This window comes from Nicotiana tomentosiformis, chromosome 12, assembly GCF_000390325.3.
Source record: "Nicotiana tomentosiformis chromosome 12, ASM39032v3, whole genome shotgun sequence".
NCBI lineage: Eukaryota > Viridiplantae > Streptophyta > Magnoliopsida > Solanales > Solanaceae > Nicotiana > Nicotiana tomentosiformis.
In genome coordinates this window covers 16091392-16113162 of record NC_090823.1, presented here as the reverse complement: position 1 = coordinate 16113162, position 21771 = coordinate 16091392, and the positions used below count along the sequence as shown (strand labels likewise).

The 21771-nt window shown below is 40.3% G+C and overlaps 1 long non-coding RNA gene across 2 annotated transcripts; it reads left to right on the top strand.

Annotated features, from left to right (window-relative positions):
• The first annotated feature begins 4659 nt into the window (after positions 1-4659).
• On the top strand, positions 4660-19061 carry LOC104095411 (uncharacterized). 2 transcript variants are annotated; one of them, XR_011413007.1, is made up of 3 exons: positions 4660-4960; positions 17765-17832; positions 18797-19061. It is a non-coding gene; the product is annotated as an uncharacterized lncRNA (long non-coding RNA). The 2 variants fall into 2 exon arrangements; XR_686125.4 differs by lacking the exons at positions 17765-17832; positions 18797-19061 and adding an exon at positions 5590-7132.
• Positions 19062-21771: the final 2710 nt, after the last annotated feature.

Below are 21771 nucleotides of genomic sequence, written 5' to 3'. Positions count from 1 at the left end.
GTTTCCCTGTTGGAAGTTGTTGCACCCCTAAGTGACACACCACATATAGAGACTATTGTTGTAGAGAACGAAGTAGTGACTCAGGACAAAAACTTGGAAACAATTGATGACCTACCTGTGGTTGAGGGGGAAAGGGAGAAAGAAACAGGTGATAAATAGGGTTCTGATGGAATTTCTTACAGTTGGACTGAAGATGAGGATGATGAAGAAGTTATTAGGGATAGGGAAGGAGAAGAAAATAAGGAGGAGAAACTGCTGAATAGAAAAGTGAGAATGATTGGGAATTAGGTGAAGAAAGAGAAGATCATGTAGAAGATCAACTAGGTGACCAACTGGGAGATTCTGAAGAAGAAGAAAACGAAAGTGATGGAGAATGTGACTCTGAGGGTGAGGGTAATAAAGATGAAAAAGAAAGTGAAAATGAGGGTACTGAATCTGAAATTGAAGAGGAAATTGCGAGTGATGAATCTGAAGGCTTTATGGCTATTAGGAATATTGTCATGGCCCCTTTAGAAGAAGCTCATAAAGAGGAAGGATCAAAATAACCTAGGCCATCTTTAACTTCTTTTGTTGGAAATGAGGAGGTTTATAGTGATGAGTATGATTTGCCTTTATCTTAGGTAGGGAAAAATGGCAGGAAGGCCTCTATAAAACCTACAAGACCAGTTCCACAGACAAGAGAGTAAGTGTAGGATCAAAAGAAAAGATGTTGATGAACAAATGATCAAGGAGTGTAAGAGTGCCAATAAAACAAGAACAAAATTCTTGTTTCTGAAACTGTAGTTAAGTTGGATGAGGAGGATATACCTAGTCCTTCTCTAAAGGCCAAGAAAGCACCAGTGAAGAAGACTGTTGCTAAACCCACCAAGGCAATTGCCACATCTCAGAAGACTAGTAAAGGGAAGAAGAAAAGGGTTGTGTTTGATATTGTTGACATGTTGACTGAGTTCCAGAACAGAAAAGTGCTGAATAGGAAGACACTTGCCAATATTGATGAAAAAGACATGGCCTAGTTGGTGAAAAAGCTTGACTTTCAGGGATGGACACATATGTTTGTTAGACCCTTTCCCCTTATATGTGTGCCTGCAGTGGTTTAGTTTTAAGGAAATTTCCAATTTGACGGCAAGGTAGTGAAGATTTATGTGGGAGAATTTGAGATAATGTTTGAAGCTGTATAGCTTGGGCTGCTACCGAACATTCCTTCTGTCACAACCCAAACCGATGGGCCGCGACGGGCACCCGGCACCTTACTCAACCAAGTACCAACACAACGTATATTTTCGTATCATACTATCATAGATAGCTGAGCCGGAGAGGCTGCCATGAGATAAGTATAATACAACATGAAATACCAACTTATACATAAGACATACGGGCCTATAAGACACAAATAACCACTCGTAGACTGAACATAGGCCGACAAGGCCATACAATCTTTTACGTACATGACATTTTTCTACAAGCCTCTAAGCATACATAATTATCATAAAGGTCGGGACAGAGCCCTGCCATGCCAAACAATATGCGTCTAAATCAAACTGACCAAATAAGCAACTCCGGAGCAAACAGAGCGCACCAACACCTTCTGCTGAGCTGATAGCCTACTTGGAGGACTATCGACCAGTCTATCGGGACCTGCGGGCATGAAACGCAGCATCCCCAGGAAAAAGGGACGTCAGTACAAATAATGTACCAAGTATGTAAGGAATGAAAATCAGTAAATAATAGACATGAGAGAAACATGGAGTAAACGACTCGATATGTAAGTCTTAGTAACTCTGTAAATCTTGAAATACTTATAGTGTCATGCATATGCGTATGAATGTCATGTCGTGCATAAATACATGTGTTCATAACATCATCAAGCATTTGAGGGTATCCCATCATATCATCTCGGCCACTGTGGGCAAATCATCAATGTATACCAGCTGATCAGGTGGTGGTGCGTATATAACAACGTAACCTTTTTCTATATCCCATATACATATAATATACGCGTATATAATACCATCTGATCATGGGTCAATGTAGATGTATAAATCCATGAAATGCATAAGAATTACGTTAATAAGACTTTTTCGGAATGTCATAAAAATAATATGCCTATCGGATAAACTTTATCAGTTACGTATTTTTCTGAGACCCATGAACAGAAGATATAATAATAATTCACATGGGGAATCAAGCATATAGAGACCCCTAGTATTTCTATAAATAAAGTCATTTATGAAAGTTGCGTATTTTGCTCGTTTTATTTTTATCATTTGGATCATGCCAAAAGGAAAGAAGGGATAGCCTTAACATACCTGAACCAATTCTCCTAGAATTTGCAATTCTCGCTTTACAGAATCAACAACCAACGTTATCTCTATTTGGTCTGGAGTTGTTTTGCTCCAACGTTATCTCTATTTGGTTTGGAATTGTTTTGCTCCAACGTTATTTCCATTTGGTTTGAAATTATTTTGCTTGCTGAACCCACTCTCTTTACATAAGAGGTTCAATTAAATTTGAAAGGCATACATGAATTCACCCTGCAGAAACATGAAGCAAACTTGATGGTATGTAACATCTCACTAATTATAAGAAAGTTTCTTAAAATTGTGAAGAGTAAAACCGTTGATGCACTAGAAATTGAGTGTTGGATCTTAAAGCGAGCAATTCAAATGGAAGGTAGAAGAGGAAGACACTAAAGTCCACCATGATTTGCATGAAAGTACAAAAATCCGTGATGAATGAAGTTTACCCTTGAGGCTCAAATGTCATACTAGAATTACATGAGATGAGCAAGTTGTACTTTTTTAAAAATTTTGACACCTATCTAAAATGCATGTGCATTGTGGATAATTGTTGGTTCTAACTTAGCATGAATGACTTGTGGGTGATTCCTTTAAATGACCATAGAGTGAGAATAAGGGTGTTAATCTAGTTGTTTGAGGACATTCAAAGACTTAAGTTTGGGGGAGTTGATAAGTGTGGATTTTAACCACTTATTAGTGCCTTCTTTGCTATAGTTTACTAGTCCAAAAGTACTAATTTTGTCCCCTAATCTAATGAAAATAGTTGAATTGCAGGTGTGCTGGAAAGTAGAAATTCAATGAAGGAATAAGACTCCAAAAGAAGATGTTCTAGCCAAACTCAATGAAGAGGAGAAGTGTGGAGAAAAGTGTGGTCTGCAGAGTTATAACTACGGCCGCAAAAGTAACCATGGTCTGCAAAAGAAAAAATACGGTTGTACAAGGAGAACAGAAGCTTCTGGAACTCTAGGAAAAGGTACAGTCCATGAAAAAAAATGTGTGGTCACACTTGGTCCACAAAATAGGTTTGCACTAACAAGCTTGCAATATCAGAATTTGGCTTATTATAGCGCTTGGGCTGAAGGAGCCCCTCCGGAGTCTGCACACCCACAGTGAGCGCAGTTATTATTATACTGAGGGATGGATCTTTCCTAGGCATGGATCTTGCCTAATTATTAATATTGAGGGATGGATCTTCCCTGGGTTAGATTAACCCTATACAGTGCTGAGTGACTGCATGTCAGTTATCATATATAGATATTTGGGATGGATCTTCTCTGGGCTGGATTGGTTATATACATTACTGAGTGACTGTGCGCGAGTTGTCATTTATATTTGGGCTAGATCTACCTTGTACAATGCTGAGTGACTGAGTGTGCTGAGTATTGAGTATGATGAGTGAGAATACGAGACAGTGAGATTGAGTACCCTGAGAGTGTGAGTACACGAGTTCCTCATTGAGATGCGTAGCATTTGACATGCGTACTTGAGATATAGACATAGAGATGAATTTATTCATGCTACCTAGTTTTGGTGACATTTATGATTTCACCTGTATATTGACATATAGGCATAGAGATGTATTTTCCTCGTGCTATCTGAAAATAAAACATCTTGTTATTGTTGAAAGGTTTTTTTTGGGAAAACCACAGTTGTCAAACATATTTATATATTTTTGAGATTTTCGATGAAAGGTCTGGGATCTGCTGTTATACTTGAAAAGCATGCTTATTTTCTGTAATTGTGAACTAGCTGAGTTATTTTTTGTACCGTCTTTATTTTAATGTTATGAACTATTGCTGGTTATTGGAATTGGACTCTGACCCGTGTCCCAACTTGTCACTACTTTCAACCAAAGGTTAAGTTTCTTACTTATTGAGTAAATGGGGTTGGTTGTACTCATACTAAACTTCTGCACCTTGCGTGCAGATGTTGGATGCTGGTGTAGCTGCGTACGGCGGGAGATGAATCTGAAGATGTACCTGCGTCCCAGTCATAGCTGCCTGTTGATCTTGGTAGCTTTAGTATTTCAGATCTATTTATGTATATTTCAAACAGATGGTGTATTTTATTTTAAACCAGCTTTGTAAACTCTATATCTTAAAAGTTCATGATCTGTACAACTAGTCCTTGGAAAATTCTTATATCAAAGCAGTTGTATTATCATTTCTTTTCTAAATAAATCTTATTAAATTGGATAATTGTTATTTGTCTTACCTGATAAATAAACCATCATGACTAGTTGGATTTTGGATTGTGACAGGGAGCAACCTAGTAGGCAAAAAAACATAAAAGTGCGAAACTAAGAAAATTGTCCTTGTACGCCGTGTGAGGCATATCGCCTCGTGCCGCACTAGGAAAAATGGGTAACTTTGATATTTTTCTTATGTCTCCGAACTTCCCCACTACTGCGGCACATGGGGAGCCTCAACCCCACAGCCCGGTAGGATAGTTTTCAGCCTAATTTTTAAAAAAAGGTTTATTTCCCTAGTTTTGAAACCACCCCCCTCCAGACCCTTTTTTCCCAATCTGTCTTAATCACCTTGACCCCTTTCTCCCATTCTCTCAAGCTCTATTTCTCTCTTTCTACTCTAACTTCCAAAGCTTTCTCCAGCCCTCCTTAATTCTTTGTCGACTCCATCCCCCCATCTCCCTCAAGCTTCAAGGTAAGTTTTCTTCTTTCATCGCTCCACTCTATCTTGGAATCTGTTTGTGTACTTAGTTAGTTTAATTTAGTGTAGTTCATCAAAACCCTATGAAGGTTTTATTTTGTAGATTTTTTGTATGTTTCTCTTAATTTGGCCGAAATTATACTTCATTATTGTGGGATTTGATTAGCTGTTGTGCTTATGGATGATTTTTTGTTAATGTGAGCGGTGTTTGAAATTCTTTTTATAAATTTTGGTGGTGTGTGCTATATGATGCGATTCAAGTGAAAATTGAGCTTCAAATTTGGCCTTGACATAGTGCACACTACATGTTTTTGCCTCAATGATATTATTTTGGCTTTTGAAATAAGTTATTGATGTTTCTTGCTTTGTGTATAGATGGTGTGTGATTCGACGTGTAGGGTGGGCAATCATGTCCTAAAACTTACAATTTCGAGTGTTGGCCCCCTCATGCTGTTGTGATTCTAATTCTATTTGACTCATTCGGTTCATGCCATATACTTGTGTAGTGTTTGGAGTTTAACTTTTTTCTTTTTGCTTTTAGTAGCTAGTTTAGTTAACTTCTTGATTTTATATTTTTTAGTTCAGCCGTTAGTATAGCACCTTGATTTTCTTTTTTGTAACAGGTGGTGTTGCTATACTAGAATTGAGGAAGGTTTGATGGTTTGGTGATGACTTGCTTGTTGGATATATGGGTAGTCTAAGTCCCCTATATACATTGTTGCCTATGAACATGCCAAATACATAAGTGTGGGTTGTTAACCCCATTGGTTTTGTATTTTATTCTATGTGTTGTGGCTAATAGTGTTCGTCTTATGCATGTACAATATCTTGCTGGGAAAGAAAGCGTGCTAACATTAGATCCTCCGGAGTAGCCTCCAGTAGTTGTAGAGGGAGCAGGCAAGACGAACACGAAGCTCTAGTGGAGGTGGAGATAGAGAAAATTGATCATGAGGCGGACGTGGTCCCTGAGTGTCAATTGGCATTAGGGTGGTCTTGTACATGCTCACCATTGATTTAGCTCTTAAATATTTAGTGCTATATCTAAATATAAGGGCTATGGGCTTGGAGTGTTTGTTCCGTCCCGGAGATGATGTGAATGTCAATATGGTTAGAGAATTTTACGCCAACTAGTAGACGGAGGTGAATGTGGATGTTGTGTATGAGGTAGAGGTCAGGGCTAAGACGATTCCCTTTTCTTCGCATGCAATCAACATGGTGATGGGATCCACTCAGTGTTCCCATAAAACATTCCAGAGGTTTCTCCGAGACCAGCTTGTTAGGATATTAAGCATCATCTTTATAGGGTAAATTTTGTAGCTAATCATGCCTACTACCAGTGAGACTGATGTGTCTAGGGTGAAGGCTTGTTCAATTTATGCCTTCTTAACTAGGATGGAGTTTTATATGGGTAAGATCATGCTTGAGCATATGGCTAGGATATGACCTTTTAGGGCATAACGATTGCTTTATCCGAGCATGATCACTCGGCTACTGAGGATGCACCATGTGCCAGAGGATTTTCACTATGATCGGGTGACTCCGGACCCGCATCCTATCAAGTTGTTTGTTATTACTTTAGTGATTAATCATCCTATGGCGGTGGATACTATGGATCAGTGGATGATTCGAGTTGGGGAGACACTCCAATTGATGTTTGTTGATATGCGCACTCAGCTAAAAGTGGAGAGGTTGACTTGGTTGAGCTACAGCTTGACCTCCCCTTTTCTGCTATCTCATAGCAGTGGTTAGGTATGGCCGGGGGAGGTGGACTGCCACCGGATGAGGATGTTAACTCCGAGCCTTCTAATGATGAGGAGTACCTTCACACCTTTAAGGGTCCTGATGATTAGGCCTAGTGCTTCACGGAATCATTTTATCACCATTGTTTTATTGCTTTGCATTAGGGACAATGCAATTTCTTAAGTGTGGGGTGGGGTGCTCTTATTTTCTTTGTTTCTCTTTTCCATTTGGCTTTAATTGATTTGTTTCATTCTTTATTAGACATTATGGCCCATAATCTCAACTCTGAATTCTACCTGGCCTGTAATAACTAGTAATTCATGTAGCAGTTTGATATAACTTTACCCAATAATGGATTTCCTCGACCATTAGCTTCAGGGATTAAAGTAAAAAAAATTCAAAAAATGGAATTTGAAATTCCAAAAATATGTCTTTCAATTTGGTTTATGTTTTTAGGTAGTGTAATAACTTTCTCTTGGGTTTTCATTGTATCACAGTTCTTTTTTAAGAATTTTTGCTTGAACCATATGTAGTTAGTTTTCTTTTAGTAGGAATAAAGAATTGTATACGGTAGTGATAATTAGAGGCAATTTTCTTGACTTTGTTGTGCCTTTAGAGCAGTGAGTGACTTAGTTGTGATATCTAGGCTCACTTTTTGACTCGTGTTTAAGTACCTTAAAATGATAGATTTTGCTAACTACTTTGACTAGAGAGTCGGAATAGATGCGTCCTAAGTGAGTTGTGTGCCAATGTGTCTGTGTGAGATATTTGTTGATATTTTGTGCATGTCATTCGATTTCTAGAACTTTCTCTCAGTGTGTGCAAAGCAAAATTATAGTCTTGTTCAGTTTAGGATTTGATAGAAGTATTTTCTTGTTGAACAAGATATATGTATGTTTATCCACCAAATATTGTGTATCTCTGTTAGCCCTGGTGAGCCTATAATCCTATTTCTTTGGCAACCACACTATAATTCTGACATCTTTATTTGAATTGACCATCTGTTTGAACCTTTTTTCCTCTCTTGAGCACTTGAAATTATTATGAGCTTGTTAAAAGCTAAGTGGAGATCCGATTGGGTTTTAAGTGGAACTATAAAAAAAAAAAGGTGCAATATTTTAAAATAATTGTGTTAGTCACTTGTAGGGAATCCAAAAGAAAAAAAAACCATATAAAAACTAGGAAGTCAGAAAGAAAAATAAAAGTGGAAAAGAAAAAGAAATTTTGGGTTTTTATATGTTTTGTGAAAAAAATCATTCCTTCTTAGTGGTAACTCTCATATATATTTTGTGCTTTAATAAAATGAGAACTTGATGTTAGTACTTTCAAGGTAGGAAATGTTTTATTCAACACAAATATGGAGTTTGAATTTTAAAGTTGTATGTATTAAAAATGCTTAGGGAGGTGTAGTCACTGTTATCCAAATTGTATCCTAGTTGTCCCCGCAACCTACATTATAACAAAAATTAAGTCCTACTTGATCCTTGACTAAGTGAGCTCGAATTAGTAGAGTATTACATCATGGGTAATCCTATAGTACATCTGTTATGGCACATAAATTTAATTTTTGAGTGTGAGTAAATTCTTTCTATTTAGAGACCCTATTTGTTCTTGAATTTTATGTGTATGAGACTACTCTCTACTGTTTGTTATGACAAACACATGACTTGTGAGGAAAAGGTGATGTCTTTGGCTTCTTTATTAGAGTAAGTGAGATAGTTTTAAAAATAATTAATATTTTTGAGGCTAGTCTTGAGTCTAGGATATGATGATATGGTGCTCGATTTAAATATTCTTGGCGTGACGAGTTAAGAGAGCTGTTTGGAAAGGTAGTTGTTTCTGCTAAGTGTAGTTTGTATTGCTTAAGGACGGGCAATGATCTAAGTGTGGGGTGTTAATAGTAGGCTAGAAACTCATATTTTTAACTATATTTCGTACTCAATGTAAGTGTTTATACTTATTATGTGAATTTTGTTGTGTAGGATGTGATTCTAAGTTCAGAAGCAATTTTAGAGCTAAAATGGATGATTTGGAGCTTTGAAATCTGAGTAGAAACCCAAAGAATTAAATCGGAATTGTGTTCGGAGTTCAAGAACTAAGTCTAAAAGTTAAAAATGTAAAAACATTCTAGAATAAAGAAAATTGCACTCCCGCGCTGTATGGGGTGTCGCATGGCGCGGCGAGGCAGTGCAGAGGCAAGCGCAGCACACCATTATGATAGTCCAATTTTTCCACTTCGGCTTGCCAAGAGTAGTTTCGTCCATCACCCGTTCTTATAGGGTATAAATACACAAGATTTCGCCTTGAAACACATTCGGGGCAAGTTTTAGACCATCCACACGGATACTTGGACTAGCAATAATTTATCTCACCCCTCACGCAACTAGATTGTAAAAGAGGATAAATTCGAGAGCCTACAACGACCACATTCAAGTTTAAAGATCACTATGGTCCAATAAACCACACGATGATCACCAAAGTCAACTCAAGAGTCACAAAGTCACTAACTAGAGCTATTTTTTTCAAAAATCTTATCTCTAATCATAAGCACATGGTTAAGTGTGTTGGTACCAACTCTTCAAGAATGACTTGATTAGGTCTTTTTATTTATTACTACCACTATTATTACATAAACACAAAAATATACTCATTTCCTTAAGAAGGTTGTCACGATAACCATCGTCGGGACAAGTCACCCGGTTCACACAAATAACTACCTTGGAAAGAACCATGGCGTTAAGAAAACCAAAGGCTTATTATCTACGAAAGCATAAAAAAGAAGCTACTTAACCGAAAAAAAACTAAAATGGAAACAATAAAGAAGCTAATGAACAGTAACTATTAAAGACAGGTAAATACAAATAAGAAAGGAGAGAGAATCATCAAATTATTGCAGACCAAATGTATACAAAGTGTGGTAATGTATCAAATAAACTCCACCCCCCTCTCCCGAATAAAAGTAAGCATTGTTCCCAATGCTTAGCAAAATAAGAGTGAAAGGAGAGAGGGTGAAGAAAAACTCCCTAAGGATCCTTAGACATCTCAGTGTCCCTAGAAACATCATCTCCCTCAGGGTCAGCCAACTGATTCTCATCATCATCACATCTAGGCATGGCGGGAGTGGCAAACATCGCATGCACTGAGTCGGCAGTGTCGGCTGCAAGGTTTGGCTCCTTAGAGTGGCCATCTGGCGCTAGCGGTGCAGATGGTACTGATGGCTATGGGATGGACTGGTACGGGTCAAGTAGCATTTCAAAAGGAAGATCCCCCAGCTATAGCAAGTCTAGTCACCTCTTTCTTGAGCTTGTCTATTAATTTCTTGCTTGCGTGGAACTTCCTCATCTTCTTCACTTCCTTTCCCATCTCCTCAATAACTGAATCGTGCTTTACCAAGGTGTCCATGATCGTCTTCTGGTTCTCCAGAATCTTCTTTAGCATCTCATCAATGTTAGAAGGGGCATGTGGTGCATGTGTAGCAGACTACATTGCAACAATACTAGATAAGTCAGACTCACCAATGTCTGGGAAAGTCATAGCGTAGATAATGGGGTTGTGGGCATGGGCACTGGCTTCAGAGCTTCCCTAGGGGCTGTGGTAGGAGCTGAGGATGATGGCGGAGGTATAGCAGCGACACTGGAAGAAGGCTCAGCAGAGGTGGATGGAAGATCAGCTGTCTCAGTAACTACTACTAGTGGCTCATCAGACTGGCCTGTGGTGGTAGAAGGTTGGACTTTCTTCTTTGGGTTGCTCGCATCCATCAGTGAATACCAGTCAAATGGCTTCTTCGACTTTACCTTGGTGTCAAAATCTCTCGGCTCTACCTTTGCATCAGTGAGGTACTCTGTGATAGTGTTGTGATAAGGGTAGGTCGTGCCATCCTGCCGTGCTATTAATGAAATGTTGATCGACATCATGGCACCTACATTAATTGGGTACCCAGCCATGATGGAAGCCATAAGCACTTCCTGAGGAATAGGAAGATGAGTCTCATTCTGGCTTGGGTCCAATATGCTGTAGACAAAGGTTTGCCACTCCTTTGCCTCAAAACTCAAAGTGCTCCAATGTATGAAAACTAGTGAAGGCAGCCAAGGTGACAAATCTATCCTCCAATACCTCATTCTTATTTGATATCTCCATAGTTGTAGCTGTACCATCTCCCCATCTACCATCATCGGGAATATCATGTATAATCTATGCCTCTGGGACTGGTGTAGATGATGGCTCAGAAGCCTTGCTAGCACTCTCTGACCCCTCGGAGGTGCTGTGAGATGAAGAACACTCATCCTTGAGCTAGTATCTAACATGTGGCCTCGACTGTGTAGTTGCCTTCTCCTCATGAACAGAGGCTGAGTTGCCTTCTGACATCTTCCTAGACGGGACATAGGAACTAGACTCGACGAGGTCTACACCTCTCCTCCTACCGGTTGTGGTTTTCTTTCTAATAGTCTTCGGCTGGCCAAGGGCAAGGTGCCTTTATCTTGACCCCGGGAAGTTTCACCTCTTCCATTTGAAGTGTTGCCTCGTCCTCTTCATCGAACCATTGTCCGTATCAAAGCAAAGAAGATTGTCAGTTACAATTCATTGTTCAACACATTCAAGACTTATGTATGTAAAGGAGAAACAATTGGACATAATGGGGTTATGAACATAACATATGCCTGCAGGAAAAAGAATCTGCGGGCCACACATTTTTTATGTGCGACCGCAGATGGTAGTTGCGATCCGCAGGATTCTGTTATGCGGTCGCCGAAGGGAAGTGCAGTCCGTACATTTTAACTAATGGCCGCACTTCTGACTCTCAAAATTGCAGACTCTTTGATGACAGAGAATTGGCTGATCTGCGGCCGCAAAGGAAAATCTTCGGTCCGTGCATTTTACTTTGTGGATGCAGATCCCAGTTCCACGGAGTTGCCAAAATTCCTCATCTGCTGACCACACAAATTCAAGTGCGGCCGTAGATTTTAAAAATTAACAAGTGACAACTTTTTCCTACTTAGATATTTCAATTTCTCGCACAATTAGGTTTGGTAACATTGTAAAAATATGAAATTTCACTATGCCAACCCCATTATAGCATGTATTAAGTTTACCCAATTCGGATCTACCCTATATAGACACATAATAGAACTCTTATAACATATGGCCTAAAAAGAACTTAAAATCTAAAAATTAAACTAACACAAATAATTTAACATGAAATTTAAGCATACCAGATAGATTGAGTGCAATGGTAGTAAAATCAAGGTGGTTGTGTGTGAGGATAGTAAATATCTCCAAGAAAATCAACAGAGTAACAGTGTTTTGCTCAAAGAGGAAAAAGTGTAAAATGGAGTCTATTATTCTATTTATACCAACTATTTGAGAGGGGGAAAGAAGAGAGTGTGGTCCACACTCTATCACCTGGGCGGATATTCGCAGAACCCAAAGTGTGGTACGCACATTTTCAGGTGTGGCCGTAGATTTTATGTGCGGTCGCAGATTGTAATGACTCGGCCGGTCATTTTTAGTGTTGTAGCTCCGTTTCCCGGTTTAATACTTATTATGTGCTCAATTATTGATATGTGACTTGTCGGGGTAGTTGGTTTAGATCTTGGGATAATTCGGAATGAATTGGGACACTTAGTCCCAAGGTTTGAAGCCTAAGTTGAAACAGTTGACCGGATATTGACTTATGTGTAAATGGCTCCAGAATAGAGTTTTGAGGGTCTTTATAGCTCCGTATGGTAATTTTGGACTTAGGAGTGTGTCCGAATAATGATTTGGTGGTCCGTAGGTAATTTTGGCTTGAAATGGAGAAAGTTTAAAAATTGAAGTTTCGAGGCTTGAAATGACTTATGTGTAAATTAGAAGGTTTGACCGAGAGTTCATTTTGTGGTTACCGGACTCGAATTTTGGTTTCGAAAGTCAAAATAGGCCTGTTGAATCATTTATGACTTGTGTTCAAAATTTGAGGTCAATCTGAGTTGATTTGATAGGTTTCGGCATCGAATGTAGAAATTAGAAGTTCATAAGTTCATTAGGCTTGAATCGATGCGCGATTCATGGTTTTAGCGTTGTTTGATATGATTTGACTCTTCGATCGAGTACGTATGATGTTTTAGGACTGGTTGCTTTGTTTGGTTGAGCTCCCAGGGGCCTCGAGTGTGATTCGGATCATGTTCGGCGCATTTTGAACCTTAAAATATTTCTGATTTTGTTGGTGCTGGTTTTATTATTTCAATGAGCCAAAGAGATTCTTCCACATTATTTGACCCTGGTTCTACTTATTCCTATGTAAAATTCTATTTTACTCGTTATTTGGATATGCCTCGTGAGTCCTTAGTTTCACCTATTCATGTATCTACGCTGGTGGGCGATAATATTGTTGTGGACCTTGTTTATTGGTCGTGTGTGGTGATCATTGGAGGGTTGGAGACTAGAGTTGATCTTTTATTACTTAGTATGGTTGATTTTGGCGTGATCTTGGGTATGGATTGGTTGTCTCCAAGACTGTGACGTTGGCGATGGCGGGGTTGCCAAGGATCGAGTGGAAAGGTTCTCTAGATTATGTTCCCGGCAAGATGCTTTTATATTTGAAGGCCCAACTAATGGTTAGGAAGGGGTTTTTGTCATATTTGGCCTTTGTCAGAGATGTTGGTGCTGATACTCCTACTATTGATTCTGTTCCGGTAGAGCGAGACTTTTCAGATATGTTTTCTGCAGACCTGCCGGGCATGTCACCCGACATGGATATTGATTTTGGTATTGACTTGGTGCCGGGCACTCAACCCATTTCTATTCCTCCGTATCGTATGGCACCAGCAGAGTTAAAGGAGTTAAACTAGTAGTTTCAGGAGTTTCTTGATAAGGGGTTTATTAGGCCTAGTGTGTCGCTTTGGAGTGCACCGATTATGTTTGTGAAGAAGAATGGTAGTACTATGCTGATGTATATTGACTATAGGCAGTTAAACAAAGTTACAATCAAGAACAAGTATCCTTTGCCGCGCATTGATAATCTACTTGAACAGCTTCAAGGAGTGAATGTGTTCTCTAAGATTGATCAGAGATCTGGGTATAACCATTTAAAGATTCGGGAATTGGATATTCTGAAGGCGGCATTCAGGACCTGTTATGGTCATTATGAGTTCCTTGTGATATCTTTTGGGCTGACCAACGCCACATCAGCATTCATGCATCTAATGAGCAGTGTATTCCCGCCATGTCTTGATTCGTTTGTCATAGTATTTATTGATGATTCCTGGTGTACTAACGTAGCCAGGAGGAGCATACACAACATTTGAGGATTGTACTACAGAGGTTGAGGGATGAGAAGTTTTATGCCAAGTTCTCCAAGTGTGAGTTTTTGCTCAGTTCGGTGGCATTTTTTGGGGCACGTAGTGTCCAGTGAGGGGATTAAGGTGAATCCAAAGAAGATAGAGGCAGTTCAGAGTTGGCCTAGACCGTCTTTAGCTACTGAGATTTTAAGTTTTCTCCGCTTGACTGGATATTATCATCGCCTCGTGGAGGGTTTCTCGTCCATTGTAGTGCCTTTGACCAGGTTAACCCAGAAGGGTGCTCCATTCAGGTGGTCGGATGAGTGTGAGGAGATCTTTCAGAAGCTCAAGACTACCTTGACCACAGCTCGGGTTCTAGTTTTGCCTTCAGTGTCAGGCTCTTATACCGTGTATTGTGATGCTTCTCGAATTGGTATTGAGGTAGAGTGATTGCTTATGCTTCAAGCCAATTGAAGCCCCACGAGAAAAACTACCCCATTCATGATTTGGAGTTGGCAACCATCGTTCATGCATTGAAGATTTGGAGGCAGTATCTCTATGGTGTGTCTTGTGAGGTATTTATGGATCATCGGAGTCTCCAATACTTATTCAAACGGAAGGATCTAAATTTGAGGCAGTAGAGATGGTTGGAGCTACAAAAGGACTATGATATTACCATTCTGTATCATCCCAGGAAGGCCAATGTAGTGGCCGATGACTTGAGTAGAAAGGCGGTGAGTATGGGTCGCCTTGCATTTATTCTGCTAGGTAAGAGACCGCTTGCAGCAGATATTCACGCCTTGGCCAATCAATTCGTGAGATTAGATATTTCGGAGCCTAGTCGAGTTCTAGCTTGTGTGGTTTCTCGATCTTGCTTATATTATCGCATCGGGGAGCATCAATATGACGATCCCCATTATCTTGTCCTCGAGGACACAGTTCAGCACGGTGATTCCAATGAGGTTACTATTATGGATGATGGGATATTGCGGATGCATGGTTGGATTTGTGTGCCCAATGTGGATGGGCTACATGAGTTGATTCTTGAGGAGGCCCATAGTTCGCGGTAGCACTATTGCTGGAGGAGGATGAAGAAAGATAAAGTGTGATTTGTAGCTCGGTTCCTAAATTATCAGCAGGTGAAGTACGAGCATCAGAGACCAGACAGATTGTTTCAGAGGGTTGAGATTCCGGAGTGGAAATGGGAGAGTATCACCATAGACTTCGTAGTTGGTCTCCCACGGACATCGAAGAAGTTTGATGCTATTTGGATGATTGTGGATTAGTTGACCAAGTCCGCTCATTTCATTCTAGTTGGGACTACTTATTCTTCGGAGCGATTGGCTGAGATCTACATTTGCGAGATTTTTTGCCTTCACGGTGTGCCGGTGTCCATCATTTTCGATCGGGCACGCAGTTTACATTGCAGTTTTGGAGAGCAATGCAGCGAGAGTTAGGCACACGAGTTTAGTTGAATACAACATTTCACCGTCAGACAGAAGGACAGCCCGAGCGCACTATTCTGATATTGGAGGATATGCTACGCGCTTGTGTCATAGATTTCGGTGGTTCTTGGGATCAGTTTCTGCTGTTTGCAGAGTTTGCCTACAACAACACTTACCAATCGAGCATTCAGATGGCTCCTTATGAGGCTTTGTATGGGAGACGGTATGGGTTTCCGCTGGGTTGGTTTGAGCCGGGTGAGGCTAGGCTATTGGGTACTGACTTGGTTCAGGATGCTTTGGACAAGGTTAAGTTGATTCAGGATCGGCTTCGCATGGCGCAGTCTAGACAGAAGAGCTAGCTGATGGGAAGGTTCATGATGTTGCTTACATGGTAGGAGAGAAGGTACTGCTCATATTTTCACCCATGAAAGATGTTATGAGGTTCGGGAAGAAGGGCAAGTTGACCCCTCGGTATATCGGCACGTTTGAGATGCTTGAGAGGATTGGGGAGGTGTCTTACAGGCTTGCATTGCTGCCTAATCTATTGAGTGTTCATCCAGTGTTTCAAGTATCCATACTCCGAAAGTATGTCGATGATCCGTCTTATGTTTTGGACTTTAGCAAGGATCAGTTGAATGGTGATTTGACTTATGATGTAGAGCCGGTGGCCATTTTGGATCGGTAGGTTCGAAAGTTAAAGTCAAAGAACATAGTTTCTGTGAAGGTGCAGTGGAGAGGTCAGCCAGTCGAGGAGGCTACTTGGGAGACCGAGCGGGGGATGCATAGCAGATATCCATTCTTATTTAGACTCCAGGTATTATTCTAGACCCGTTCTAGGACAAACGTTTGTTTAAGAGGGGAAGGATGTAACTACCCGGCCGGTATTTTTGAGTGTTGTATCTCCGTTCCCCCATTTACTGATTATTATATGCTCAATTGTTGTTATGTAACTTGTCGGGGTAGTTTGTTTGGTTACGGTGTTGTTTCGGAATGAATCGGGACACTTAGTCCCAAGGTTAGAAGCCTAAGTTGAAAAAGTTGACCGCATGTTGACTTATGTGTAAATGGCTCCGAAATGGAGTTTTGAAGGTTCTAATAGCTCGGTGGGGGGCTTTTTGACTTAGGAGTGTGTCCGGATAGTGATTTGGAGGTCCGTAGGTGATTTTGGCTTGAAATGGCGAAAGCTGAAAAATTAGAAGGTTGGAGAGTTGAGAAGTTTGACCGAGAGTTGACTTTGTGGTTACCAGAATCAGATTTTGGTTCTAGAAGACGGAATAAGTCCGTTGAGTCAATTATGACTTGTGTGAGTTGATTTGATAGGTTTCGGCATCGAATATAGAAGTTAGATGTTCATAAGTTCATTAGGCTTGGATCAATGTGTGTTAGGTGGTTTTAGTGTTGTTTGATGTGATTTGATGCTTTGAGCGAATTTGTATGATATTTTAGGACTGGATGGTATGTTTGATTTAGGTCCCAGGGGACTCGGGTGTAATTCGGATCATGTTCCGTGCATTTTGAACCTTAAAAGATTTCTAATTTTGCTGGTGCTGGTTTTCGTGTACGTGATCCCGAAAGGAGGGTCGCGATCGCGAAGTGTTATTGTGGAAGCTAGGATTTTGTTCTATGCGTTCGCGAGCTTGAGACTGTGATCGTGTAGGTTGGAGAGGCAGTGAATCGCGAACGCGTGGGTCTAGTCGCGTTCGCGAAGAGGAAAAAAGGAGATTGGATTCACACGAATTTGTTATTCGCGATCGCGTAATGATGTCTGTGATAGCGTACGTCTGGGATTTTGTGAGTCGTGTTCGCGTGGGCTTATACGCGTTTGCGTAAAGTGATTTTTTTGCAGCTTAGGATTTTTTCTTCACGATCGCCAAGCATTTCCGGCGATCGCTAAGAAGGACATATGGGCAGACTCTTTAATATCAAAAACGAGGGTTTGAGTTATATTTCACAATTTGATTTTGGGAGCTCGGGTTGAGGCGTTTCTTGGAGAGATTTTCAAGGGAGTGATTGGGGTAAATGATTCTAACTCAAATTTTGTTAAATTACATGAATATATCATTGATTTCATCATTTAGTTAGTGTTTTCGGTTTAACATTGGTGAAAAATTATAGACACTTCCGAGGCTTTAATTTGAGGATTTGAAGGTCGAGTTGGGATCGGATATGAGTAGTTTTGGTATGGGTGGACTAGTGGTTGAATGGGTGTTCGGATTTTGTTAATTTTGTCGGATTTCGAGACGTGGGCCCAAGATTGACTTTTTGAGTTGTATTTTTGACTTTTGATTAAGAACTTAGCATTTTCATATGAAATTGATTTCTATAGGTTGTGTTGATTGTATCCAATTGTTTGTGGCTAGATTTGAAGCGTTCTAAGGCCGATTCACGAGGAAAGGGCTTATTGGAGTAGAGATTTACACGGCTTGAGGTAAGTAACACTTCTAAACTTAGTTCTGAGGGTATGAATCCCTGAATTATGTGTTATGTGATTGGTGTCGAAGTGACGCACATGCTAGGTGATAGGCATGTAGGCGTGCATCATAAGAATTGTGATTTGGTCGATTCCGTGGAACTGTGTAGTCATATAATTTGTTATTTTCCACGTATTCCCCATGTGTTAAAGAAATTGAGCTGTGATTCATGTTAGAAGTCATGCTTAGGCTATATGCTGGTACTGTTCGGACCCACAGAGGTCGTGTTGTTGTTGAATTATTTGCTTAATTTGCAATTATGTTCTCAGTCATAGCTATCATTTGTATATCATATCTCAGTCTCTGATGTCGTTTATTAATGCATCATATCTTGATACTTGTGAGCCCGAGAGACTCGAGAGATTGATGACTGAGTGAGGCCGAGAGCCTGATTGTGAGGATGTTTATGGGATCGAGTTGCGTGCCACAGCAAGCTGTATTGATTCATGTCATGATTGGCTTATTATAGCGCTTGGGCATGATCCGCCCCTCTGGAGTCTGACTCATCGGCAGTGAGCACAGGTACCTAATAAGTGCGAGTGCGAGTGCCAAGTGTGAGTGCCGAGCGATTGGGAGGAATGAGTGACTGTGAGGATTCAGGGAATGGGAGGACTGAGTGAATTAATACTCCGAGAGTATGCCTATGATTTTATCACTGTGTTGCACTGCACTTGGCATGCATAATTGAAATGTGGATATGGAGAAGTACCATTCCTCATTCTAGTCACACTTGGCATATTATATACGTTTTGAGCTTAACTGTTGAACTTGAAAGCATGTTTACATTTCTGTACTGTTAAACTCTGTATTTTAACAGTACTTGTTGAGCTCATCACTGCTTTCAGCCCAAGGTTAGTCTTGTTACTTATTGAGTACATTGGGTCATTTGTACTCATACTATACTCTGCACTTCGTGTGCAGGTCCAGGTACTTCCGGGTACGGTGGTTACTGATTTTGGACCTTTATCAGTTCGGAGATTCTCGATGTAGTTGCTTTGGCATCCGCCGACCTATACTCTCCGCCTTTATCTTTAAGTTTGATTTATACTGTTCTACCTTCCTAGATAGTGTTTCACTAGTTAAACCATGTTATTGTAAATGCTCATGTACTCAGTGACACTCGGATTTTGGGAGAATGTAAAACTGAGTCGCGCTATTTTCATATTAGTATTTATGAGATTTATTCTTAAGCTATTTTAATATGTTTTCAATCTTAAAGAATGTGTGGTTTATTGTAGTTGTCGGCTTGCCTAGTATTGTAATAGGCGCCATCATGACATGTGAGATTTGGGTCGTGACACAGATCGACCTCCACACTGACAAGCTCAAACTTCAGAGAGTTGGTATTTTGACATTTCAAATGTGCGGTCCGCAAGAGGAATGTGCAGCCGCAATACTCTTCTGCTATGGCACATAGAAATGTGCGGTCCGCACAATTTTAAACACTTAGCCATATTTTTGTCCACCTTTCTTGTAAGTCACACTTATCCCTATAGGACACTTCAAATCAAGTAAGAACACAAATAACACCTAACTACAAAAGAAAAAAGGAAAAGAAACATGGGTTGCCTCCCAAGAAGTGCCTGATTTAACATCGCATCATGACGCAAAATACCCTCAAGAGAAAGGAATGACCGCCACCACGTGCCTATATCTAACCTTGCCCAAGTGGTGCTTCACTCGGTGACCATTGACTCGGAATACTTCATTATTTTTGTTCTTCAAGTCTAATGCACCAAAAGGTGTTACACCAAAAATTTTAAAAGGACCACTCTACTTGGATTTTAGCTTCCCGAGAAACATCCTCAACCTTGAGTTAAACAATAATACAAGATCGCCCACCTTGAACTCTTTGTTCCAAATGTATTTGTCATGAAGATATTTTAACTTTTCTTTGTACAAGGACGAACTTACATAAGCATGGTACCAGAACTCATCTAATTCATTCAAATGCACAACCCTGAAGTTAGCAGCTACATCCCAATCAAGATTCAACTTCTTTAGAGCCCACATTGCCTTGTGCTCTAGTTCCACCGGAAGATGAAACGCTTTTTCCAAACACCAACCTGTATGGCGACATTCTGATAAGTGTTTTGTAAGTCATCCGATAAGCCCATAATGCATTATTAAGCTTTTTGGACCAATCCGGCAAATTAGCATTCACTATTTTTGACAAGATACTCTTTATCTCCCGGTTGGAGACTTCCACCTGCCCACTAACTTGTGGGTGATAGGGAGTCGTGACCTTGTGTGTAACACCATACTTGCTAAGTAAAGTGTCAAAAGCCTAGTTGCAGAAGTGTGACCCCCATCGCTTATAATTGCACGTGGAGTACCAAACCCTGATAAAACATTCTTCTTCAAGAAAGCCACTACACTTCTCGCCTCATTGTTGGGTAAAGAAACGGTCTCAACCCATTTGGACACATAATCCACCACGACCAAGATGTAGGTATTTCCACAAGAACTCACAAAAGGGCCCATGAAGTCAATGCCCCACACATCGAAAATATCAATCTCCAAAATGGTTGTGAGAGGCATTTCATTTTTCTTTGAAATTCTACCGGCCCGTTGACATTCATCACATATTTTCACTAACTCACTAGCATCTTTGTAAAGAATAGGCCAATAGAAATCACAACTAAGCACTTTGGTCATCGTTCTCGCTCCACCATGATGACCACCATATGGCAAAGAATGACAAGCCCCAAGAATATCACCTTACACATCTCCAAATCACCCCATCCATACAAATCTGGAAAAGGTATGGTTCTTCCTAATAATAATCTTGAAAATCCCTTTTGAGCTTCTTCTTTTGGCTTGAAGATAACTCATCCGAAATGATTCCACACATAAGAAAATTTGCTAAGTCCGCGAACCATGGCACCTCTTTCATTGAAATTTCCAAAAGTTGCTCATCGGGGAAGGAGACATTGATTTCAAGGCCAACATGCGGCCTCCCCTCCTCCTCCAAACGAGACAAGTTGTCTGCTACTTGCTTTTTACTACCTTTCCTATCTTGGATTTCAATATCAAATTCTTGTAACAAGAGCACACATCTCATCAACTGAGCTTTAGAGTATGTTTTTCTTATAAGATACCGAAGCGCCGCATGATCCATGTGGACAATAACTTTTGCACCCATCATGTACGGGCAGAACTTCTCAATTGCAAACATAATAGCAAGGAACTCTTTCTCCGTAATGGTATAGTTGACTTGGGCACTATTCACGGTCTTGCTAGCATAGTAGATCAGATCAAAAATCTTGTTGCTACGTTGCCCCAATTAGACCCAACCGTTATGTAATTTGTATCACACATGAGTTCAAAAGGCACACTCCAATTTGGAGCGGTGATCATGGGAGTAGTTGTCAACTTGAGCATCAATAATACAAAATCTCTCATGCCATCATCATTGAAATTAAACCTGGCATCCTTCTCAAGAAGCTTGCACAACGGGTTCACCGCCTTAGAGAAACTTTGATAAAATGTCGGTAAAAACCTGCATGTCCTAAGAAATGCCGCACACCCCCATTTGAACTTTTAGGTTGCGGATTGATGTGGTTGTCTGAGGCAAGTTGGGCATCCGAATCGGCATTCTTTTCCATCATTTTCTTGATCATAATTTCAATACATCCCATCTCGTTGTTTGAAGAACTTGAACCATGGTAAGGATAAGGAGGTTGGTTGCTCGGTTGTTGGTGCATCGGGGGCCTTTGAAAACCCGACCATCGGTTTCCTTGATTGCTATTGATTGTTGCCTCCCCAATTTCCTTGGTGGTTTCCACTCCAATTTCCTTGATTGTTATTGTTATGCCAATTTCCTTGATTGTTAGAATTCCAATTGCCATGATTGTTTTGTGGTCGCCATTATTCTTGGTTTGGGACTCAGAAGT